Source organism: Lytechinus pictus, chromosome 6 (assembly GCF_037042905.1).
Source record: "Lytechinus pictus isolate F3 Inbred chromosome 6, Lp3.0, whole genome shotgun sequence".
In the NCBI taxonomy this organism is placed as follows: domain Eukaryota; kingdom Metazoa; phylum Echinodermata; class Echinoidea; order Temnopleuroida; family Toxopneustidae; genus Lytechinus; species Lytechinus pictus.
Window position 1 is genome coordinate 21550008 of NC_087250.1, and position 27549 is coordinate 21577556.

The window sequence follows — 27549 nt, forward strand, 5'->3', positions numbered from 1 at the left end:
GGGTCTGGAAAAAAGACTTTGGACTTGCATTATAATTTTTGAAACAACCGGGTCTGGAAAAAAGACTTTGGACTTATATTACAATTTTTGAAACAACCGGGTCTGGAAAAAAGACTTTGGACGTATATTATAATTTTGAAACAACCGGGTCTGGAAAAAGACCTTGGACTTGTACTATAATGTTTTATTAACTGGGTCTGGAAAAAAGACTTTGCACTTTTGTGCTATATGAACGCATTACTATAGGATTTTAGTTTAGAACGGATTCGCCAAAAATCCCTTCAAATTTATTACATTTGTGGGTAAAGTCATTATTACATTTGTGGGCGATCAAAAATTATTACATTTGTGGGTAAAGTGCATTATTACATTTGTGGGTGAAATTATTACATTTGTGGGTAAAGTGTTATTACATTTGTGGGCGTTATTACATTTGTGGGTAAAGTGTTATTACATTTGTGGGCGTTATTACATTTGTGGGCGATTATTACATTTGTGGGTGTAACAGGGGGTTGAAAAGAAGGACCGTGACACGCGAAGCGGTGAGCCAATTTCCTTTATTTTTATTATTATTATCATCTATTCCGTGTTTTTTGGGGTGGGGGTGTTGTTTTGTGTATTATTCCTGACATCTACCAAACGAAATGGAGACCATAAAAGTTAGTTCATGATAAGTTATTTTATAAGTTATTATATCTAGAGCTATCGTGCGTTTGATAATTAACTTAATAAGTTACCTAAAAAAATCGACCTCTAAATAGACTGTTATAATTGTATCATAAACAAGTTACATAGTGCTGGATAACTTAAATATAATATGACGGCATGTGCTAATAAATTCCAATAAAATGAGTACCAAGAAATCATTTCATTTGAACTTACCTCATTTAACCAACGCACACAGTAAATATTATAGGAAAATTCAGAACACCACCTGCCACGTCTGTATACGCTGCACGAAAATCGAACAAGTACCATTCCCACTACACTATACTATACTATACGCAGCTATACGGCATTCTCGTATAGTGCCCTCTCATGTGACCCGGGGGGCGTTTCATCAAACAATTAGTCGGTGGTTTTCTCCGACTAAATGTGATTTTCACCGACTAATTTCATTTTCACCGACAATTTTGCCATCACCGACTAAATTCCATTTCATGAAAATTTGTCGGTGATTTTCTCCGACAAATTATTGGAAACCACCGACTAATTTTGTCGGTGGCCTTCACCTACCGACAAAACTTATTTTCACCGACTAATCCAATTTTCACCGACTAATCAGCCTTTTGAGGGCCTTTGCAGCTAAAATCGATCAATTTCAGTTGATTTTGAATATAACATTTTAATAAATTGCTTATTTTTCATTTCATTGAGAAAATTCAAAGAAAATGTATTTATTTTTAGTCAATGACAAATAAAAAGTAGACATTTCAAGAATAATATTTTCATCTTTAAAACTATATTATATCAATCAATACATAGGAAACATCTTCAAATGTACACATTTTTTCAAACATAATTTTCTTTAACCCCAATAAATCATTGTGCATTTTTTAATCAATAATGTCTGATAATGTCTGAAAAATGCGACCTCATTGACTTTTGTACAAGTTTTTTCAATGTTCATTAGTGTTGTTGGTGTTGCTGCTGCTGTTGTCATCATGATTGCTGGAATTGTTGTTTGTTTTTGCTGCTCTTGGTGTTGTGGGTGTGGTTGTTGCATCTCCTGGTGCAATTAGTTATTTTTGCTACTGATGTTGCTCAAGGTGTTGCCTGTGTGGTTGCTGTTGTCATCGCTGCTACTGCTGCTGTTTACGAGTGTGGCTGTTGCATCTCCTGATGCATCTATTGATGTTGTCGCTTGTGTTGTTGCTTGTATGATTGCTTGTTAGAATCCTTGCTGTTGGCTTTGTTTCTACTGTCGTTGTTGCTACTGCTGTTGATGTTTACCACTGTGGTTGTTGCATCTCTTAATGAAGTTATTTATGTTGCGCCCGATGTTCCCTGCATGGTTGTTGGAGCTCCTGCTGCTGTTGATGTTGTCGGTGTGGTTGTTGCATCTCTTACTGCAGTTGTAGTTTCAGCTGCTGATGCTGTTGTTGCTCCTGCTGCTGTCCATGTTCATTGAAGTAACTAAAATGGATTTAATTTATAGAGCATGTGATATTTTATTAATAAAGATATCAATTTCCATCATTATTGATATCAGTCATTTATTCTTAATTTAATTATCATTGTTAAAACTTACATTTTTTTATTTCTAATGTTTGAAATAAGAACTTTAAGTTCTAAATGGTTAAAATATTGTCACCAAAGCCTTATTAAACAATGAAAACAAAAAAGTTAATAACAAAGAAATGCATAAGAAAATGATTAACATTTCATCTTTTTTTATACACAATTGATTTTAATGACTTGGGTTTTTCTCATTGGTTTACCAAAGAAAGGGAGTCAAAATCCAAAATTATCACATTTGGTCTTTATTTCTTGAGCCAAATGCTGATTTCATGCAAGAGTCATGTTATCATATGAAATAAATAAAAAAAAAAACATCAGGAACAGCAGCATGATTTCTGAAGCGAGTGCACAATCAACAGGCAAGATCCTGAGGCACCCCCCCCCCTACCAAGATCATTTGAATTAATGAGGTTTCATGACTGCTTTTGTAGGCATTACATTTATACAGGCCTACAAGAGATATAATTTTTTTTTTTTTTTTTTTTTTTTTTTTTTTTTTGGGGGGGGGGGGGGGTAATCTTCCAGTGTTACTCCCATACAAAGCAGATGGTGATGGGGCGGGGGGGGGGGGGTCTAATAGGAATGCAGAACAATGGAACATTAATTTACTACTTTGGCAATAGAAAGCAAGTCACACCATCTAGCATTTATTGATATTGGTTGTTTTACAACTGTCCAATAAATATCACCATTAATCAATTAAGCATCTAAGCACTTATAGATGTCATTGTTTTCAAATATTTGAGTAGACCAAATAAAGAAGAGAGCAGTACCAGTAATTCAATATTTTTTTTAATGTGACTTTACTTTCTTCGCCAAAGTGAGGCAGTCATAATTAAGTGTGTTTTAACTTACAAGTGACATCACATTTCCTGCCTTCTTGTCTGGCTCTCCTAAACCTTCAACCATTTATACTTGTGTAACTTTGTATCTCATGTCTGTCTGAAAAGTTTGGTTGAAGCCTCCACCTGAAGGAAAAATAGTATTGAAATAACTAATTAAACTATTTGCCATAATCTGGTATTTCTTCTCACATGTATATGTACATGTCTAAAAACAGGAAATAAAACATCTTTTGATTACCAGGTTTCATATAGAAGGGGGTAAATAAAGGGTTCAAGTTTTTATTATGTTAACAAAAAATACAAACAATAGTAAATGACATATGCTCTGGCTGAGAAACTTAAAAAGTGAAATTATTCCTCACAATGTAGCTTGTATGTACATACACATGAGCAAGTAGTGCTAAATGGATTGAGGGGTGAGAGCAGGGGCTCCGGAAACCGGGGGGGGGGGGTGCATGTTAGCTGCAGGGTCATCGGAACGGTTTTTACAGTGAGCGGGCTGACCATGCAAAAAATCGTAACCAGATGGTCATTTCATATTTTTCAGCCCCCGCACTGTTTTCCAAAACCATGTACAAAAATGTAAAATTGACCATCTGCTTATGATTTTTTGCATTGGTCAGCCCCCCCCCCCCCCACTTTCGGCTCAGCCCCCTCACTTTCAAAACCGTTCTGCTGACCCTGCAGCTAACATGCAAAATATATTGAATCTATTATGTCTTTCATGCTTATGTAATGTTTGCATTTCAAACTGACTTTAAATAGAAAATCTGGTCACAGTCCGATTTCATTGTCATTGATGTGGGTTTTTATGATTTTACATTCTGCAACCAAAACAATATCCTTCATTATTTTTTAATCATTATCGCATTTTACTAGTCTACATGTTACCTGTGGTTGCATTTCAATCTCAGTATTTCTTCACCCATTGCCAAATCTTCTGTCACATGTTCATCAGATTGGCCGCTGGCACATTCCTTGCTGTAGTAGACCAGTCAGAGCCTTGCTTTCTAGTTCCAGATCCGTCTTCTTCTGCATACTGTTCAAATGTCCATAGTCTGAAATTAAAATATTAATAATATCACATTGTTATACATGTTGCAAAGAAAATATGTAGATTTACAGTGATCATTGAAAAATACTGCACTTTCAATGAATATTGTTGATATTTCATAAAGGGGAATGATCGATTATACCAATCATTTTTCTTCTTTTATTATCCTGAAATTTATAGAATTTACCAACAATCGGTCAACAATTTATCCTTGTTAATTCATATAATTTTCACTTGATTATAAACAAGACGGTAATTAACACATTAACCATACAAAATAGTAAAACAGCTTTTTCAATAATTTTTTTTTAAATTAAAAAATAAAAAGAAAAGTTTTTTTTCTAACTCATTAGCGCTTGGATACCTTGCCGGTTAAAAGCCACGATCAAATTAATAAAAAATATGAATAGGCTCCTAATTCATAACTGCAGCAAATTGCATCCCCATCAAACTGTCAACTATTTCTGGACTGTGACCTTTGTTCAATGGAACTTTAATATGAGATTCAAGGCAGAAAAATACTTGGGATTGATGAGATCCATTCCATATTCTCCTATATTTTTTTCTAATGAAGAGACCTTTAACCTTTACATGCTATTTAAGGTTAGGTATGACTAGACTCTAACTTTATGTGGTACGACAGTATTTTTCAAAAAATAGATTAAGAGACATTATCAACAATAATTTAATTTATTTACCCCAATAACACCGATGCTATTGCAGATTCATGCTAAATAGTAATTTGTCTAAAAAATTGACTTAGAAAAATAAAAGCAAAACAAACTTTATAATCGCACACAAATGAAGAGCATTATTTCGTCTCCCCCAAATTGGACGATCAATCTTTTTTTAAAAAGGGAGCTATGCAATGGCTCATTTCACTTGGGTGCGCAAAGTCAAAGATAATTTAAGATAGATCTAGGCCTATAAGCTATACCAGTACGGCCACGGGCCGGGTGCACTATTTAAAACTTAGAGTTAGATCTAATAATTTGTTTATATCTAGATTTTAATTTTTATTGGGTGTGAACGCACCTCTGCCACAATCGCATCACCCCCCCCCCCGAATCCTCGCCAGCTGTCGAGAGCCTTCACTTCATTCGACTTGCTAAGGCTAAGCCTACATTAATAGTTGAGAACATCCACTTTACAAATTTACCACTCACACTATTAATTACCATGTGATTTAGCTCCTGTTCAATTCCAATATCTGTAACACAGAATTAGGATGGCCCCATTGGATATGTGTACATTTACAATTGCACACGCTGGTTTGCCTGGTGATCAAGGATATCTCCGACCACACCGAACAACAAAATTATTACAAAACCAAAGGAAATGAAAAAATATGATTTGCAACATAGAATGACATAAAGATAGAACAATATAAAGAATTCTCTTTGCAAAATTTATAAAATTGCAGCCATGTGCGGATCATAAAAACGTGACAGCCGTGAGCCGTGTCGTTAGTTTGGACCTGAGATAGTTCTACAGACACAGAAACACGGGTATGGGACTTGACTGGATTTTGTAATGTCAAGTTACCGATCGTATCGACAGGGGTCCTGCCAGAAGATCCTCTTTTCTTGTAATTCATTTGATAATCACGCACAACGAATAATTCGATCACCTTACATACAATATGAAGGATATTTTGAAGGGTTTTACTTACGGTAAAATCCTCATTCACCTCTACGAGGACCTTCGCTTCTTCTCATTTCTTCGTTTCATTTCGAATCGTCGCGGCGAAAACATCAACCAATTTTACATCTTTTTCACGACTTTGGGAGTGGGCGTGGCCTAATTAGTCAGCGAACCTCGTTCAAGACGATTTGTAAAATAAAAATTCTCTGACAATAGTCAGAGGAGCTCCGAGAGTTTGATGAAACGAATTTTTGTCAGCGCTGACTAAATTGTCAGCGCTGACAATTTTAGTCAGCGCTGACAGTTGTCGGACGAAAATATTGATGAAACACCCCCCCGGTATTAGGAAATCCTATTGTTCGATTCAAGCTACTCGCGTGCCCTCGAAAACGTGCACCGTATACCCGAATAGTATACTTCTATGTGAACCCAGCCTAACGAAGATCATCTACATAATTTACATGCAGCAGGCAATACGGAGTTTTCGCAAACATCGGGGACGCATTATTAGGGTCCGGTAACACAAAAGTTAACAATTTCTAAAATTGATTGTACATTGTTGTCAATAGAATCATACGTAGAAAACTGCTCTACAATCATTGATAAGCTTTGTGCTACAGCATTACAGGCACTATAGACCTGTTGTTCGTGTGCAAAATTCTTTCACGCGACACCCGAACCATGCATGCCTTTCCAAGATGCGAGATTAAATCCCGCTTTCTCATGCATGTCCGACTGGTCATTAGCGTATGCTCCCTGAGCCGGCGGCGAGCCTCTCCTAATGACAGGTGGCTGGAGATATTCGAAATGCTGGGCCTACAATAGATTATGACATGGATAAGAAAGTGGTTTTTCAAACAAATCGAGTACATATTGAGTGAGGAAAAGCTTACTGAATTAAGGCTTGGATATAGATCATTACAGTCCATAGAATCGATATTGCATCTAATGTGGATTATTGGTGGATCACTGGCAATTGATTCCATGAGTCAGATCACCTCTGCAGTCGAAACCATTTACATGCGTTGATATGTACACATCATATGCAATAGGCCTATTTGTCTGAAACCCATCCGAATTTTCGGGTTTTTTATTTTGCTTGCTCCTCGTACTCACACGATATGCCTCTAGCACACAATGTAATGGGTATTATGTTTTACTTTCCCCCGAAATGGGGGTTTAGATTCACGTTCCCGGGGAACCACTTCCTTTGACGAGTGGCCATGGGGTTTCGAAAAGCACCCTAAATGAGGGAAGCAAGTCTTTTCCAGATTATGAAAGTGCATCCCTTAACAAGTATTTGGCTTGTGAAACCCTACAAGTATTGGAAATACATCCCTTTTTCAGTAAAGGTCAAGTCCTCCTCACAAAATTGTTGATTTGAATGGATAGAGGAAAATCAAACAAACATAACACTGAAAATTTCATCAAAATCAGATTTAAAATAAGAAAGTTATGACATTTTTTAGTTTTGCTTATTTTTCACAAAATAGTAATAGGCACAACTCATTGGTGTGCAAATGAGAGAGTCGATGATGTCACTAACTCACTATTTCTTTTGTTTTTTATTGTTTGAATTATACAATATTTCAATTTTTACAGATTTGACAATTGTGATTAACTTGATTTAACCACAAACTGTTAAAATAACGGTAATTGCACATGTTCAGGGAAAAAAAATTCCACATGACGATGAGGAGAAAATTGAAATTTTTCATATTTCATATAATGTAATACAAAAGATATAGGCCCGTATTCTGAAATCGGGTTTAACTTAAACTCAGGTTTAAAGTTGTGGTTTAAGTATGGAAAGCCAATTGTTACATACATCACTAACAGTAGAGATATCATATTTGAACTCATTTAGCTCTCAAATCATTCATAATTGTCTAGGTAGTATAAAGAGATGATTGTCTTCACCATTGATGCATCAAGAAGTGAAGAAAGAGCACAGTAAAAATAAGAAACTTACAACTTAATAAAAAAATTAAACTTTTTGCTTCCCATAATTTAAGCACAGAGTTAGACAATGGTCTAAGTTAAACCTGACTTCAGAATACGGGCCATAGTGAGTAGATGATGTCATTTGTCTATTAATTTGCATACTGACCAGGATTGCATATAACTGTTTTGTGAAATTAAGCAAAACTTTAAAATGTCATAACTTTCTTATTTTACGGCCGATTTTGATGAAATTTTCAGTATTGTGTTTGTTGGATTTTTCTTATTTTATTCAAACCACGTTTTTATTGGGGTGGACTTGTCATTTAAGCATCGTTTTTTACACCCATATAACGTTACATATGCATATACGTAACGTACTTGCCCACTATTTCCATGTTTACGCGTGGTTGCGCCTGGTATCCACTCGTCAATGGAAGTGGGCCCCCGGACGGCCTCTCGAGCTCTGGCAGGATCCAAATGTGGCTCTGGAAAGTCGACTTAAAACATATAAAATCCAACAAGCATAACACTGATTTTTTTCATCAAAATCGAATGTAAAATAGGAAAGTTATGACATTTTCAAGTTTTGCTTAATTTCACAAAACAACTATATGCACAATCTGATCGGTATGCAAATGAGAGGACTGATGAAATCACTCACTACTATTGCTTTTGTATATCATTATATGAAATATTCTAATCAGCAAAAAATTAGAATTTCTAATTTTCTCAATGGTACAGTATGTGTAACAAGTTTTCTTTCTCCATGAACATAGGGGATTGCAAAAGTAACATTTCATCGCCCAATCAAGCTGGTCCTTCTTACCATAACTGTAAAAATTGAAAGATTGTATGATTGAAACAATGAAAAAAATAATAATAGGGCGTAAGGACATCATCGACTCTATCATTTTCGTGTTGCTGAGTTGTGCATTGAACTGTTTTGTGAAAAATAAGCGAAGTTTAAAGATGTCATAATTTTCCTAATTTTCATCCGATTTTTAAGAAATGTTCATCTTCCAGGAGCGGAAGTGAAGTGATTTGAATATACTGAATTTACGATACGTTAATTTTCATTAATTTTCTTATAATACGTTATAAATTGAAGTTGCTCCAATATGATTTCACCTGTTTTTTTTTCTAATGGCTTCTTTTGAAAATCTTTGATCCATTTTCCTAAAGACTTTACCAATAATCTTGAAATACTTTTTTTATTTTACAGATAACTTTTTCTCGTGGTGAATATTCCATTCAAACGTTGTACTGTCTCAGTTTGTAATCGATGGGTGGAAAATGCTATGCCAAATAACTCGCCTATAGACCACCACTTCACCTCCTTTACCTCATCGTCCCCCCTCCCCCTCTTTCTCTTTATTTCCCCTTTCCCGCATACACCCTGCCATGTCTGTCTATCTAGCTATCTAACTATCTATCTATCGTCCCTCTTCCTTTTTCAATCAGTTTTTACTTTGTATCGCCTCTGTATTGTTCTGGCCCTTTGAAGAATAAACATATTTCGTAATCTACTTATGAATATATTCGAAATCCAACAATTCAGTCTGAGTGTGAAAGGTACTTGGGGACGTTTCATACAGTCATTACAATGTTATCATTATGACAACTACCATGGCATCAGGACTCAGCAGCCAATAACAATCAAGGTTTCCATGATTGTTGACATAATGGCTAAGTTACCATAGTTACAAGGAGGTGATTCCATACGTTTCGTACGGGACATTTAGAGAACATTTGACAGGTTTTCGACAAGAAAAACAAAAAAATATTCCAGTAACTATAGGTGATCATCAAGTACTACCAGAGTGTTAGGAAAACCAAGACCTAACATGACTTGAATTTACATCCTGTATAATACAGATTTAAAATAGTAATGTGTCGTACGGGACGCAGAAAAGTGGCTGTTTTAGAAACCTCAAGTTTGTACTTAATGTCTGTGAGTTGGACAAATAATTTTCATAAACAATGAACTCAAATTGATATTCAATCACCCAAGAACAAACACATGTATGAAAGAAAGCAAAATAAACATTTATGAATAAATAAAGCAAGTTAAATTTTTTGAGAACAATGTGACCTACGGGACACTCAAAATGTGTCGTACGGGACATCTATACATTGAAGCCAAACTTTCTTACTTTATGTGTCTTTGACTTCTTCAATCACTTTATCTGGCTGATGATAATGATAATCCTATCAAACTAAAGACATTCATTATGTCAGAAACCGCTGTTGACTGAATATTTCTGTCAATATATCGTGTGTTGTACTAGACAGCCTGTATAAAACAATGAACTTTTTATCAATAAAAAGGGGAGCATTGCCCCTATATTCTTCCTTTTTAATGAAAAGCCTTATTAAGTAGTCATTCAGGACAATATAATTGAGTAACCTCAATACATCCGTTATATACAAAATCGGGAGCAGTATATCATAATTTTTTCATAATGGGAAATGTACAATGGTTCACAGCATTTTTAAGAGGAAAAAAAATTGAGGTTTTGTGTGAAGTTATATTTTAGTGAATTAGGTGATGAATTCCAATTCACTATTTAAACAATAAAAGAATGAAATTGTGTTTATGTTAATTATGGGGCTAAAATGTTATAATTCTTTGTATAAAATGTATTTTTATACATGAAATATGACACAACTGTCACTTCCACCAATTTTTTTTTTGTAAAAAAATGCGATTCTACTTTTTCAAACTTTTCTGCAATTCATGAAACCACATTGTTTGTCTTGTTTTCCAGATTTTTTTTAACAACATGGTTTGTCTTATATTCCATATTTTTTTACAACCAGAGAAAAATAAGGATTTTAATACTGAATATAATGGAAAAATTTGGTGAATCTCAAGGGAGGTCCAAATAGATGACTGATATGTAAATACAGTGCGTATAGAAAAAGGGACAGATTTGAAAAGTCTATAAAACTTTTGTTTCAAATTATGATCTCTATATTTTGGTGTCAATAGGTGCTCTGAAGTCTTATCCTTCAAATGCCATTAAAATAATTTAGTTTGTTCATACTTGAGCGAACGCGGAATGTTTTTGTCTGGGGCTAAAACGGAGGATTCCGCCAAAATGGCATAAAATGATAAATATGATGGTCGGACTTCTTGCTAATCAACAGACTTTCTCTTAACCTTTTCATTATCTTTGAATTATGCTGTCAAAAATCATTTCCAAATCTACTTGTTTGCTTGAATAGTTCAGTTGTTCCTTTTAGCTTTGAAAATTCCTTCTTTAGGTAAGAACAATTTTTTTTTTACCGAAGTATGAGAGAGCGTGTTTTTTTTTTTTCAAATCCTTTCATTGTGTGCTACAAAGGTTATGGTGCCTTTGAACAGTGGCATACTGATGGGTTGGGGTTGGGGGCGCTCCCCTCCCCCTAATAATAAAATCATGACCAAGAAAACAAAAGTGGAAAAGAAAATAACAGAAAACATAGAAAGTGAAATATGATATCATTTTCCGAAGATGATGTCAAAATCACAAAATTTGATATTTCAATAAAAAGGTGGAAATTTTTGCTTGCTCGCTTCACAACTTTTTCATACATTTTACCCGATCTGCCATATCTTGCTCCTTCAAAATTGACTCAATACACCATTGCCATTAAAAGACGTGAATCCTTTCCTGTTTGTCCTTTGTCCTGTCAGGCACATAATTAAACTTGGTGAATGATTCAATAACCCCTTGAAAATAGGATTCATGTCCTTCATAGGTTCCATAACATAATTTCTTTCACATAATAACGGAATTTGAATAATTACAAATTATCCCAATTAATAATGCAAATCTTCTTACTTGGGTTGACAAAAAGTCTTCTTTTCTTACTTATGAGGGAAAATTCAAAGGTAATAAAAGTTTAAATGAAAAACAAAATAATTCAGGTAAATAACTAAATTTGTAAATGAAATTTTACAGCATAATTCGAAAATTTTAGCGAAAATAATGAAAAGATTAAGAGAAAGTCTGCTAATTAGCAAAAAGTCTAATCATCACATTTCTCGTTTCTGCCATTTGGGCGCAAGCCTCTTTTTGAACCCCCGACAAAAACGTCCCGTGTTCGCTCAAGCACGAACAATTTTTTTTTATTTAATGGCATTTCAAAGATACGATCTCAGAGCATCCATTAACATCCAAATATAGATAAAATAATTTGAAATTAATTTTTTTATAGACTTTTCAAAACTGTCTCTTTTTTCATACGCATTATATATATATATATAATTTGTTTCCTCTTTTTTCTTCTCTTATTTCTTTCTCCCCAGCTGTACTCTATTTTTGCCCCCTTCTCTCTCTTTTTTTCTAGTCGTTTTCCTTTTCCCTTTTCTCTCTTCCTTTTGTCTCCCCGGCTTTCTTCTTCTTCTTCTTTTTTCCCTTCCCTTTCTTTCTCTCTCTCTCTCTTTTCTTTTGTCCTGTTGCGCTTCGCGTCTTACCTCTTAGTGCGTTGTTTTTTACGCTTTGCGTTTTGCGCACTGCGTTTCTTGGTGCTGTTGACTAATAAATTCATAATTTTCTGATGAAGCCCAATGTGCGAAAATTTGATCAACTTTTCTATCTACGGTTGTTTTATTCACCTTGTATTTTGCTATATACATATATATATATATATATATATATATATATATATATATATATATATATATATATATGTATATATATATATATGTATATATATATATTTATATACATATATATATTTATATTTACATCTTATAATAATTACACAAAAGCATCCAAGAGGGAGTCATCTTCCAGGCTATGGTGAATCAATTATAAAGGTTTTCTTTTCATGCTCAATGACAAAGAAATTAACCTGCTCTGACCAACAAAAATCATCAAATTAGCTGAAGGGATTTACAAAAGAATACGCCTACATTTTAATAGGATAATTGTTGAAAAAGTGAAGGGCAATATTTAGATCCTCATATGATAAATCGATCACCCTTGCGTCAAAGATAGAGAAACTGATATTGTAAATTTTCTTCATCAAAATTAATATTGTAGGAATTTTTTTTTTCATTTTCATGTGCTGTACGGGACATTACCAAAAATAGGTTTGGAAAAATCATAAATTATTGAAAATTTAAAATTCCATTGTTTCCCCCCCCCCCAAAAAAAAAAAAAAAAAACTACATCTGACTTCACTTTTCGTTAAAAACTCATAATTTTCATTAAAAAAATAGGTATCATAGTAAAATATTACACTACTTACATGACTTATGACTTATTGAAAGCATGTTGAAATTTATGATATTTTTAAGTTCTAGTGTGGAATCACCCTAATGGGGTGTTGCAAGAAAGTTACGTTGCAATTGATTGCAAATCGACTGCAACTTTGCAGCCGATCCCGATCGACTGCAACTAGCAATCAATCGCCAATTTGCGTTGCAAGAAAAAGGCTTGCGATTGAACGCAAGTTGCAGCTGATTTGCAGACGATTTGCAGCTGTAAACAGGGTCTGCAGCACAAGACTAGCTGATGAAGCAAAATAATCCTTGCAATAATCGTGATTGTGGAAGAGAGTAAGTAGAAAATATTCATTTTTCACTGCTTTCTTTCTCCATTATGTATGTTTTCAGAGAATTTATATGTTTTAGACCTATGCCAGGGAAAAAAATTATTTTGTAAAATGTGAAAATGTATCTTTATCGCCAGTCGAAATTTCACCTTCAAATTTTTTTTTACCACACAGTTTAAACCCAGTCCCACTCTTGACTTTTTGTGTCGGTAATGCACTGTTGTACCAACAACACGGCAGGACATTCCCGGTGCAGTGCTGTTAAAAATCACCCTGAAGCAAGTAAATTTGTAGGCTCTAATTATGTCTGAAACATCGAAAATGACCTTAACAGATTATTATTGTTCATATTTGAAATGATTTTTAAGTTATATAAGTTTCAACGGCTAATAACCATCCAGTAAATGGATTCAATGCAGTCGAATGGCCACAACTTTTGAGAAACACTCGACAGAAAGCAATTTTTTGTTTTTAACTTAAAGGATTTTTAATCTAACGTTAGGCTTTAAATCAAAGACTTCCATTATTAGATCCTCTCCATTAGTCTCTCTTTTTTAAGAGTCTGTCTAACCTCCCTTTTTATGACTTTCCTTTGCCTGGCCTGGGATAGAATGAAAATTTTGCTCTTGACTTTGGAGGAATTGTTTAGATTTATTTAATATTATTTTATTTATTTATTCCTTTATTTTTAATTTTTTGGAGGGGGGGGGGGGGGGGGGGGTTCTCCACATTTTTCGCCAGGCCAAAAAAAAACAACAACAAAGGTATAGGGGGTCTACATGTAGGCCTATATTATTAATTATTTTTAAAGATGTTATTGGGCTATTAAACCTATTGGCCACATCTGCCACATTCTTTGGGAAGTTTTAACATTGAACAGGGAGTTGCTCGCCCGGGCCTTTTTTTAAAATTTCTTACGGGCAGATTGCACAAGAGGTTCTTTGCAAGGACAGTCTATTTGTGTCGTTGATTTGTAATGATGTGCCGTATGAGTCACATTTTTAATATCCATCACATATAAATATAAAAAGATATAGGGCCTACATGTAAGCCTAAATAAATCTATTTTTTAGATTCAATATGTAGGTCTACTATGCCGGGGGGAAGGTACTTAGATTTGGTTTGGACAAAGGTGTGCGGCTGAAGGTTTGAAACCCGTACCCATATTTACAGGTCATTTCGGCTAAAAAGGTACCCATTATTAGGGATTCTATACAGGGGCGGATCCAGGATTTCCACAAGGGGGGGGGGGCACATTTTCGCCTGGAAAACTTGACAAGCAAAAAAAAAAGAAAAAAGTTATCGCCCAAATGTAAGGTAATTTTGTATTTGCACCAAAGACAAGAGTAGAATATGGACCCATTTTTAAGGCCAGTATCTAAAAATTGGGCCATGTTTAGGGATTTTCCAGCATAAAACCATACCCCATGTTTAGGGATTTCTTCCAAAAAGGCGACCCATTCCAGCGGCACGTCCCCATATGCATTATTTTGTGAGTCCCCCCCCCCCCCGGGCTACTATTTAACTGACTCTAGTCTTAACTTGATTTTTATGCAAGCACATGAGGTGCTATATAGATGACAGATTTTTTTTCACTTTAAATTGTTTAATGGATGATTACAATGCTTTTCCAGGTGCTTACAGTAAAAGGGTGTCTCATATGGTGCATCACTATCATTTTATTAATATTGAATGCATAATCATGATTTTTTTTACATCCTTTTACATCAAGCACAATACTCGGGGGGGGGGGCATATGGTCCCCCTTCACATTTTTCAGAATAAATCTGCCACTCAAAATTTTATTACCGCACCACTGACTGGCGTTTTACTTTCAAGTCTCGCGCAACTTTTGAGACCAAATTTGCAATTCCCAGGTACAGGGTCAGGAAATTTTGCAACATTGTGTTTGTTTAAGTACATGTCAGACAAAAACATGATTACATGTAAAAAGTTAATTGGGTAATTTTTTTTATTGACAATAGTAATTTAATGTCACTGATGAACTTTGTCTTGAAAATAACAAAAAAAAAAAATACATTTAAGAAGTTAAGAAAAAATATTTAAAAAAAAACATGAAAGGATTTTTTTTTATACCAGATTTTTTAAAGTAAAGTTGTTAGGAATGCTCTAGAAAGGAATATGTACACCAAAGTTTAGCATTCTATTACAAGCTTTTTTTAGTAAATTAAAGCAAAAGGTATGATTCATAATTTTTTTATTGCGCCGCCCATAGCTGAGGAACCATAGTACCCCTCCCCAGGACAGAAGTGACTTTAATCAAAACACCCTGGGACTACTATAATGATTAACACACTGGCAACTGAGCTTAACTTGTATATTAATTTCATGAACATGTTTTATCTCTTTGCTTTTTGCTTTTAATTGCTTACTACAGTTATGACAAGGAAGTCTGGAATAAACCGAACCACCATAACTGTGTCTGCTACCATGTGTGTTCTTGCAACCAGCTGATTGATTCATTTTATCAACTCTTGAATGGTAGGTTACATGTAAACTGTATTATTATTAATAATTCACCATGATTGTAATGCGGATGGGGGTGAAATCTGTACACATTGACCAAAGGATAATGCAAAATGAAAAAAAGGCAAACACAAATCTCTATCTTGACTGGACTTCTCAGCAATGAAGACATCCCATTGATGGGGGGGGGGGGGGAGGGGAGGGGGCGGTTGTTGTGCTCATCCAAGGTGTACTGTATGAAAGTGTGTATTTTGCTTTCATTGATTTAATTTATTGCATATTTTAATTTCCATGATTCATTTATTTGGGGAAAAACAATCAGTTCACACTTTTTTAGATTACATCATGGCAAATTGCCAATTACTATGGTCTCAGGAGTAAGCCACTTTCCCTCTATCATATCATCATGTCGGTGCAAACAACGCCCTTACCAGCAGGCATAGGGGCATTTCTGCACCAATGGGGTGCACAAAAATGTTTTGCTAAGGGCGTTTTTGCACTGAAAGGACAAAATTTGAACTAACCCAAGCTACATGTATGTATAGTTATGGGCTTGCATTATTTCCTATATTATTATTTTTTTATGGACAGGTTGATTATCAGAACTGAATTCAGAGCTGCTCCTGTCTGTAGTAAGATCATTTAGAGTGGACTTCAGAATGAGGGCGTTGCTTGTTTAAAATCTTCACTCCATGAAGCTCTCCAAATTCATCTCAAATTAGACTGCTTCTGGAAACCAGATTTGTTCCTTCAAGCAGAGACGCTTGTGGCTTTCCTGACTGGACTTCTATGGATTCTTCATGCCAACCTTAAGGACTGTGGTCTTCTGCATGATACATCAATTTCAAACAAGACATTCTGTGGTGAAACACTTGATGTAGATGATATGAAATTTTATTTCATATAACTGAATCTCAGAAGTAATTCCTCGGGAGCAAGAAACATTGAAAAATAAAAATAAAAGGTCCATCAATAATGAATGTCTTGAGCAGTGTTCTTTTTTTGTGCACAGATCAATGGATCTTTTCAAGTCCAAGCAGGGATGTAGTCAATGCTGACCTCGAGGCAACATTTTGCTGGCCTTGGTCCGAGTCACTGTACAGAATCTATGGGAAGTTCTCTCAAGCTGCCTCATGACTCGGAAGAATCAGCCTCGACCTCATCCCTGTATGCAAGTGTGATATGTATCTACGATGCAATCTTATGATTAAAGAGAGCTTCAGATTTTGAAGTGTTACAGTAGCAATCTCCTGAAATGTATGTTTTATTTGAAAATCAAACTAAAATAACTTAATTGGGCATGTTATTCATTATGATATGTATGAATGAAAGCATTTAAGCAATTTAGTGCTCTTGCAAAATAAATTCTGAGTTGTATTTACTGCAAACCCTCAGATATATTTATAAGCATTTGCCAGTGCATGAAGTGTTTTAATAAAGAGTGGCTTTTGTGCCTATGGAGAGTTATTATTTCTTCAACATTTCTTCATACAAATTATTTCAGAAATCACAATTTGAATATTCCATGACCTCTGATAACAAGAGCAGAATATTTTTGGTGATTGACACACTTTAAAATGATATTAGGAGAGAATGTACTGAAATTGTGTGAAAATAATGGCATAATTGCTGAAGAGGCCTATAAAGATTGAAAATAACATTATTACAAGTTTTTCTTGAAAAAAACCCATGGAAAATTGAAAATGGCATAATTTACACAAGTTTTCAAAACAAAATAAAAAAATAAAAAAAATTTTGCAGAATTTTTAGTACACAAGCCTATGGACAATCAATTGAACGTAAATCGAACGCAAATTTTGCGCGTCCTCCAAAATCTCACATAAGTTACGTTCGATTTGCAATCAATCGCAAAGCTTGCGCTTGATCTACGTTCAATTGATCAAACGCAACTTCTTCTTGCAACAGGATTGAACGTAACTTGCGTTCAATTGCAGATTTGCGTTTAATCGGAGGACTTACGCTCAATTTTGGGAGTTGCGTTCGATTTGCGTTCAATCGCAAGTTTCTTGCAACACCCCATAAGTCTTTATGAAACAGGCCCGGATGCAAGCGATGACAGCTTACTTTTTATCCCCTCTCTATCTTTTTTTTTCTCCCTTTGTGGTATAGTAACAATTTACAACTTATTCTGATATGTACTTACCTCTATAACATTGGAAATCCAACAGTTTGAATATGATGTTAATAATTTCTTTATAATATGCGGCGGGTACAATAGACAACCACGGACCATGAAAACAAAGCAAACTCACACATCATGCAGTTCAAATCGACCAGTCATTTAACAACTGGTCATTTAAAACCATGCTGCTCCTCTTCATGTAGCAAAATGTCAGATTAAGAAAATATCGTACAGTCTACACGATAAAGTTGTAATATCGAATGAGGGCCAGTTTTAAAGTAAGGCTCGGAGCAAAATGATTTTTTTAGATTAACTAAAAGATCCGTACCTGATTTGTTCCTCACTTTAACACGTGACTTCATGCAAAGGATTTAACTCGACCAGTAAAATTGGTTGCAGCATTTTCGTAACCAAATATGGTCAATTCATTTTGCATATCTTTTTAGGACACCAGGGTAAATAAACGCCCTCTATTATTAAATTAAGTCCCGTGAGGTTAAACAAACATCTACAGTGATAAACAAGATATAAATAACACCCGTTAACTCAGGGACGGATTCCCACCCCCTGTTCCCTACGATATAATTCACACGTTATCAAAAAAAGTAGACACCCATCACTATTCTTTAAGAAAGAAGTTATAGCATCCAACTTAATTGTTTCTTTAACATGAAACAAGTGATAACAAACAATACTAAGATGCATAATGGCGACACTCGAACTATTCATTAAAGATAATATCGAGGTATTCCACTTCGATTTTTTCATATTTTCAATCGCCAGAAATTTAGCGTTGATATAGTGAGAGACACCGTAGCAAGCCACGAATCAGCAACATCAATGAGCAAACATAATTTGGCTTTTGATTAGTTGAAGCTTATATATTAGCGCACCTTGTATGTAATCAATTTTCCAAAAGGTATTATTACACAACTCAGCCTTATGCACACATTATCTGTTTGATATTAGTCATGATTTTGAGTACAATTATAGAGCTTGATAAGTATTTGAGAAATTGGGAATGTACCTATCACTGCATTTGAATATAATTAAAAAGAATAAGAGGTTAATTTTCGTTTTAAACAGTTTCTCAAAGAGGGAGGGGTGCTGGTGCTGAGTGAGTTAAAATCTCCCATATCCCTTTCGTCTTGGGGGTGTTTTTTTTTCGATTCGATTTGCATTCCTAAAAAAATAGAAATGATATTTTACCCCATTTTGCCCCTCTCGTAAGAAATAATGGATCAGCCATTGCGTCATACTCCAACCCCACCCTCCTTACACACCTCCGTGACATTAGCGTACACATGGGGCGGTTACAGGGGTTCAACCCCTCCATTTTTTGTATACCTGAACCCCGTTCTCCTCCCTAGAATTTTTTGAAAGACCTTCCTTTTTTTCTATTTATATATTTATTTTATTTTTTTGCTTGTCAAGTTTTTGAGGTACGAAACGACGTAAATTTAGTGGTGAAGACGTATTTTCTTGTCAATTCTTGTTGGGGTAGGAAACAGCCTAAAAAGGTGGTGAAGACGCTTTTTTTTTGGTTGTCAACATTTCATTTAGCTTGAAACTTGTCCCCCTTCAAAAGAAAATCCTGCGTACGATACTGCTTCGTGATATGTTATGTTAGTCACAGGAACTACAGTTTTCGTTTTATCCTAATATCTCTGACTTAGACAACATAAATTGGACAGAAAAATCACAGATCGGATGCTTTACAGAGTTGAGTAAATATATATATTATTGTATTAATACCCACTTACCCATGTTAATGGTTACACTGTACGAAAATGAAGTGCTAATTTAGCGCGTACAGTGCTTATTTAATGACTGCACTACGAGTGTTGATTTTCTAGTTTAAATTTGAAGTAGAAAATCAGCGCTCGTAGTGCAGTCACTAAATAAGCACTGTAGGTGCTAAATCAACACTTTCATTTGACAGTGTATGAGTTATTTAAAATTTGTGAAATTGCCCCAATTACAATTATATGATCGAAAATACAGAATAAGCTGTTAAATTTCAGTAAATATATCCATCTATATTTATATATATATATATATAAAGAGTGAGTCAGAAAAAATGTCCCACTTTTGTAAAGTTGAATTGTTTAAAATATGAATAATTAATCATTAGTTTCATGATATGTCTTGATAGAGGTATCCTCCCAGTACATTCAGGTACCTTTTTCATTTGATCCCCTGCACGCATGACTGAACAGCGGACAATCTTTAGAAGACTGTCAGATCTCACTTGCGCCAAGTTACAGGGTGCCATTCTTCGTTCGTGGTCTCTTGCCAGGAGCTCATGCCTACGTATCATCTGGTACGGGTGATATCGTACATCAAGCCGGGTGATACGGTTGAAGGTGCCCCAATACCTGCCGAACTGCATCGATGTTGGACTGACTCCTTGCTGTTCTGCGACGACCTGAATGCCCTGCGTTGAGGTTGGTACTCGTTCCTGTTCGGTGATATTTCTGAACATTCCGGAGAACAGTCTTTCTGCTGGGACACCGAACATCTGGGTAACGGCGGCGAAACCCTTGCAAAACAATTGCTACACTCTGAGTCCTTGCATACTCGGTGACCATAAATGACCTATGTTGTGGTGTGAATTGAGGACGAACCATGATTCGTGTACTTTTGCTACTGTAAAAAGAGGCTCAAGTGACTGCTGCCAAATCAGGCAAGCCCTTTTATAGGCAAGTGCAACAAAAGCACAGACATCCATTGTAAATTTTCATTGTTAACCAATAAAAGACATAACCAGCATATTGGATTTATGTGCACTTGATGATGATAATGAAGATCAAGATGATGGCAATGAGGATGATGATGATGATAATTATGATGGTGGTAGTGAATGTGTTTTAAGGGGAAAGATTGTCGGGAATTGCCACTTAAACATTCAGCGATCTTGCTAATAATCAATGCTTAATCAGAAAAGAGAAAATTATGAACCAGTTATTACCATGTGTGTTGTGTGTGTTAGGGTGTTCGCGTGTGTGTGTGTGTGTGTGAGCATGCCAGTATGTCTGTCTGTCTGACTGTCTTTGTCTAAAGCACTGTTTTATCATCACCCAGTAACTTGGCGCAAGTGAGATCTGACAGTCTTCTAAAGATTGTCCGATGTTCAGCATGCGTGCACGGGATCAAGTGAAAATGGTACCTGAATGTACTTGGAGGATACCTCTATCAAGACATATCATGAAACTAATGATTGAATATTCATATTTTAAACAATTCAACTTTACAAAAGTGGGACATTTTTTCTGACTCACTCTGTATATATATATATATTTCCTGCTTTATTGCCTGCAATTTTTTGGTGAATATTATAGCCTTTTATAATTGTCATACCTCTTTGTTATTTCTTTAAAAAAAATCTCCGCGATCTGTCCCTTGAAACTCCGCATCAGTGGCAATATGTGGGGTGTCGTGGTATGTAGGGGCGTCGTGGTCAAGTGGTTATAACTGATGGACGTGGATTCGATTCCAAGTCATGATGTGTTTTCCTTCAGCAGGAAATCTTCCCACATTGTATTGTACTCAACCTGGGTGGGTTTTTCAAAAAAAGCTGTTCGTATGTAAATTGTGATTTTTAGGAACGATTGGTGGACCTTTTTTAACCGCTAAATGATCACCGACGAATATCTGATGGTGAATATATATCACCACAAGGAAAGATCACCAGTCATTCTTAATGTAACTCTTAACCTGTGGACAGCTTTATGAAGCGACCCCAAGGTGAGGTAAATGGGTACCGGTGTCATAGGCGAATTGGACCGGGCAGCCGATCGGGGCCGGAGGAACTAGTATGATTAGTTCCGAATTATGTTGTGTGATGCGATCGTCATAGCCGATTTGTTCCGACCAGGCGATTTGTTCCCATACGCCGTTATTGCAACTTTGACACCCCTACAGCGAAAATGTGAAATTCCAGTCCTTTTCAACCAATTGGCTCCTCCAAATCAACCACACCCATATTACAGAACTAGTATAGTTGCCGATTTGAGAAACTTATTTTGGGACATAGAGATGTATATATGGTTTGAAAATATATAATTCATGCATTATTTTAGCACACTTCCAATTGATTACAGCTGTGTGGGGCCGCAAAGCCATATTCACAATGAGTATTCCCTCTGTACGCCTGTGCTATTCGTGGTGTGAACTTCGATTTTGTAAAGATCTGGGTCTTCATTACTCAAGTAAGAATCCGGGGCAAGAAATAGGATTGGATAGCGACTGGTGTGTTGAGGGTGGGTGCGAGTAAACACTGGTGCGTGCTCACCAAAACCCCCCAAAGTAAGTAGAAAAGAAAAATATATATATCAATGAAATAGAACTAAAAGCTTAATAGTCCAACAAGGCTGCAAAACAGAGGGAACTCTCAGTGACACCTCATTGAGACAAACACACACACATGCACATTTTTTTTCTCTTTTTTTGAGGGGGGTGGGGCTTTCGGGGCTAATTAGCGCCCCGGGTAGTCCAAAAAGGAGGTGCCAAAAAAGGAGAAGGAAATAGATGAAAATAAAAGGGAGAGAAAAAAAGGGAGATTCGAAGAAGAGATCGCAAAAAATGGGGGAAAGTATAAAAGAGAAAAGGGGAAAAAAGGAAGAGGGAATTGAGAAGGGAGAGAAAAGTTAAAGACAAGGGGGAGCTCAAAAAAGGTTATAAAAGAGCGTGGGCGGCCATTTGAAGTGTGATCTGTAAGGAGGTGCCGAATTGATTATGTTCGACCTTTGGGCGGCAATTTTATGTTTGGCCTGGGGCGCATTCATGTTTCTAATGGTGGGGGGGGGGACAAATTTACATTAAATTACTTATAGGGGCATCAAATTGACCTGTATAAATGAGGGGCAGCCAAATTGACGGGGGGGGGGGGCTTTGGTGCTGACATAAGCAAACACACACACACAGGTGTATATACATTTTATTTATGACGACTCAAAACTGGTCGTAGCTTCTTACGATCATCAAAGCTTGGCGCAATAAGAGATACTAAGCACCCAGGGGGGGGGGCATTCATAATGCATAGTGGGTATGTGCCGCGGAGGGGACCCCCATTTTTACACTCAAATGTCCGTTCGAAGGCATAGCATTTTTGTCTTATTGAGAAAAAGAACAAAGAAAGCCGCTCCAAAGCATAGTATTTTTCTTCTTATCGAGAAAAAAAGAAGAAAGAAATCCGCTCCAAAGCTTCGCATATTTTCCATTTTGCCGTTCCGGTCGCATTGATCTGCTACAATGAGCCGCAATTTTGGTGAAAAGCGGCAGCAGAGCGCTGTCCGACCATCGCCTCTGCGCTAGCGCACCCGGCGCCCGTGCGGCAGCCCCGCCGCCAGGCTAGCTGCATGCACGTTCCATAGGGATGCATACGCATTCACACGCAGGCTACCCGTTCCAAGGACCACCGTTTCACAAACATTTGTAGTTCCGAAGCCCGTTCCGAGGACCCTCCTTTTTACAATAAGCCCGCTCCAAGGCCCCCGTATCTTGTCTCGCCCGCGAGTACCCCCCCCCCCCCCCGGGACTAAGCAGCTACAAGTTGTCATTATTTTTTCACTGATTATTAAAGTATGGCACCGACGTTCTGTCCGCGGGTCATTTCTCACGCTATATATTTCACCAAATTTATACATATGAAGAAAAAGGAGAATAATATAATCAGGGGCGGCGGAGCAAATCTGAAAGTGGGATGGGCACGGGGAAAGGGGGGGGGGCACTTCCTCTTTTGAAAAGTGAACTTAAAACAAAGAACAATTTTAAAAGAAAATAGTCTACTATATATATCTACCCCAGTGGTATAATGAGGCAAAAGTTTTGAGGGGGGAGAGTTGGTGTACGAATGTTGACATATTTTAATAAAAAATAAAATTTGCGATATATATTTTGACACAATTTTCAGAGAATAATATATGTCAAAAGGTTTTTTTTGTGCAAACAGATAACCCCCATGCCTACGGTATATAGTGCAAGATGTTTTCTCATTAGATAAACAAATCAAGGTCCCTGTTTACAATCAAAAAGTAAAATATTGTTAAAAAACTAGCTCTATATATACTCCAAAAAAGAGACGTGGAACGGTATACCGTATTGTATGTCAACTGTCCAGCGCTGCAATATATGCACGTCGCGCATTACGAAAATGCCCCATTTGTTGTTCTACCGCTGTTGGGGTATCAAACTGCGGTAATATACCCCAAAATACGTTTGAAAATCTCATTTCTCATTTGAACATTTCCAAGCCCCGATAAACCCATCTTGGCCAGGTAATCCCCGTTGTCTCAGTTTCACCTCCACAGGCCAGTAAAGCCAAGGACGAAATGATAAACAACAGCTGTGCTATTACGTAAGACTTCTCTGCCTGAAGAAGGAACTTCGGAATTAAATTATTGTCTTCGATATTTAATCACGTTTTCAAAGGCATATTGTATTCAGACATCCAATATTAGTCCTATTTCAATTTCGAACGAAGAAAATCGACCTCGAAATAAGGAAAATAAGCGAATAAAAATTAGGTTATGCTTTGCATGCAGGGACTGCCCTTAAAGCGCTGCGCACACGATGCATCCCATAGTTTTTTTCCGTCCAGCAAGAAAATATGGGATGCATGCCGTTCACTCGCGCATTGATACAGTCCTGACGTTCGAAAAAAAAAGAAGTAATGGCATACCAACATACACAGTAGAATAATCATGCGGCTGATATGTATAAAAATATGAAATCATTATTTTTTTTACCCCCAAAGTCTTATTCATAATTTAAATACAAACTATGACTGTAACTATCTTTTTAATCGCAAAAGTACCATTGTACCATATGTGGTTCTCCGGTAAATTGAACATGTGCGCTGCATCGTTTCCACTGTTTGTTTTGGATAGTTTCACTTTTAGTTTCCACCATTAAATATTTAACGTAGATATGCTGTGCTAATTTTTTTGTGAGTCAAAATGTTCATCGTTGGAGAGCGAGTTCAGGCGATTGATGAGTTGGGAAGGTGGAGTGTGAGGTGATTAAAATTAGCGCCCTGTCCTTTCAGTCGGGAGCAAGAGAGAGAGAAATAGAGAGGGGGGGGGGGGTGGAAACAAATCTCAAAGAAAACCTGAAACCAAGAAAGGTATTTCAGAGGGAGGTTTACCGTATAGGCCTACACAGGATATAGGCCTACAAAATAAGAACAATGATGGAGAGAAAGAACAACACTCAAAGAAAAGATCATCTGCTAATAATGCGTGTGAATTATAAAACGTTCTGATATAAATAGAACATTGAAATGCCATCCAAACTTTACGATTCATAATGCTGGCCTGTGTATTTTAATGTTCTTTGTATATACCTCAACTTTGAGAAAAGGACATTAATAGGCCTACAGATATGATTGGCAAATGCAGGTTCTTTAGAGGTGTAAAAAGGGGGTGGATGAATAAAAATAGTCCTAGAAAGAAAAAAAAACAGCCAGACAGAAAGAAAGAAAGAAGGAAAGAAAGAAAGGAAGGAAGAAAGAAAGAAAGGAAGAAAGAAGAAAAAAAGTTGCACTTCACCGCGTGTATACACGGAACTCCATAGCAGGCTCTTAGACCAAGGAGTTAGAGTGATATATCTCCTTGCTTAGACACGTTGCAATCCATCGTGCCGTGTGACCCCCTGCTGTGCTGGGCTGTCGCGTTATCTTCAGACCGAGGTCAAGAAACATGTGTTTTGATAATTAAATTTCTTGCTTGAGGGAATGGAGAAGAGAATTGGTGAAAACGATTTGGGGTATAGCGATCCTAAATGGAGGTTTTTCGTCATGGCGTGCGCAAAAAAAGTGTAGCCTATTGGTACCGTACGAGGCTGAAATACCTCTTTAATATCTAGACCAACATTTTGAATTTTAGACAGGATTATAGAAATAATCGATTTTGTTATAATATGTAAATCACATTAAAAATTACTACAAGATTGAAACATTTGAGCAAAACAAATATTTATAGAATATAGTTATTATCTTTAAACAGAATTATAGAAATCATTATTTCTAAGATAATATTGAAAATACGTTAAAAATTACACAGATATATTTTGAAACATTTATAAAAGTAAATAATTATAATATCTACCTTAGAAAGATTTGATAAATGTGGAACCAAACGGCGGCTCTCCTATCGTTTCGGCCAAAATTTGAACCAGTCATTTGGATCTGGCGGGCCCGAACGACTAGCCGTTTTGTACTGGCGGTACTAAGCAGCTAGCCGTTTCGGACCGCCGGTACCCGGGCCAATTCGCAGTGCGTAATTCCTCAACCATCACTGACCTTATCACGTGGTTGATCTCTGTCATGACCCTTCCTAATGATAACACAAAAAGTCGCCATTCATCGGGTCACTAATCGTAACACGAATAGATGATTTTATTCATAAGGATCTCTGTTCTAAATATTTGAGTAGCTTGACCGTAATAAACCTCAATATGGGACGACTCGGTGTTCTTAACACAAACTAGTGTTCATAACACATATAACCTAAACACTGAACTCTTACAGTGCATTTTATCCAGTTCACTTGGAACGATTTTTGTAGAGAGGTGCTGGTTTGGGAAAAACTGACATTTTTGTCCGAAAAAAAATATTGTCGGGCATAAAAAAAAGAGAACAAAGGCTTTCAATCATTTCTGTAATAACGTTACAAAGTAACGATAATAATCAAAACAATACTACTACTACTAATAATAATAAAGACTGATTTAAAAACACTTTACAATTATTGAGTTCCTTTTGCATGTTAGTTTTCAACTGAAGGGACATAAGAATACGCATCAGTGATTGTAAGACAATTCATTAAAATTGTTTCTTAATAAACATAATAATTCAATGAAATTACATCCGGAAAACGTATGGTCAACAATATTGATAATTAGGTTTCTTCAAGTAAAATAGTTTATGACGCCTTCACATCAGCGAAACATATTATTGATAGTGTTCTGTTAAAGTCTACCCGTAGATTTTGACACTGCGTAGAATTTAACAAGCTAGGCAAACGGTACAATCTGAATTATAATAGCCGTTCTGTGATGTACAGATACATTAGGAAACGAAATACACTACTAAAAAAAAGTTAAGGACCACTTTTTAAAACGTACATAAAGATTTTATACAAGGTGTTTTATTTCTGGAAATACCTCAGTACAACTGTCCTAAATGTCCTTAAACACGCTGTAATCAATTTCACGCATGGGTGGTTTCAGTTGTTGCACAATGTCTCTCGCATCACTGCACATCCTGAAAAGTGGGCCCCGAGGGGTATCAGCTACCGACATGAAGTGGTAAAAACGAATGTCTGAGTGTCTTTCAGGCAGTTCAGTAACGAGTGTGACCACCTCCTGCAGCAATAACGGCTTCACAGCGCTGTCTCATGGAGCTGATGAGGCGATTGATGTCTCTGACGTCCAGTGCATCCCATGCAGCCTCCAGAGCCACACCCAGCTGCTGCAGTCCAAGTGGATGGGCTTCGAGCTGCTCGAGACTCCTCCCCATCATGTCCCAGACGTGCTCTATCGGGTTTAAGTCCGGGGACCTCGCTGGCCACTCCATACGCTCAATCCCCTGGCCCTCAAGGAACTCGGTCACCACCCTAGCTCGGTGGGCACGGGCATTGTCA

The 27549-nt window shown here is 36.5% G+C and overlaps 2 long non-coding RNA genes across 2 annotated transcripts; one reads left to right on the top strand and one right to left on the bottom strand.

Moving 5' to 3' along the window:
* Nucleotides 1–1800: 1800 nt before the first annotated feature.
* On the bottom strand, nt 1801–5931 carry LOC129262833 (uncharacterized). Its single transcript, XR_008584696.2, has 4 exons — nt 5813–5931; nt 3978–4144; nt 3097–3209; nt 1801–2136 (listed from the first exon to the last, which is right to left on the bottom strand). It is a non-coding gene; the product is annotated as an uncharacterized LOC129262833 (long non-coding RNA).
* A 7131-nt stretch (nt 5932–13062) lies between these two features.
* LOC129262834 (uncharacterized) lies at nt 13063–16738 on the top strand. The gene is made up of 3 exons (XR_008584697.2): nt 13063–13279; nt 15674–15777; nt 16354–16738. It is a non-coding gene; the product is annotated as an uncharacterized LOC129262834 (long non-coding RNA).
* Nucleotides 16739–27549: the final 10811 nt, after the last annotated feature.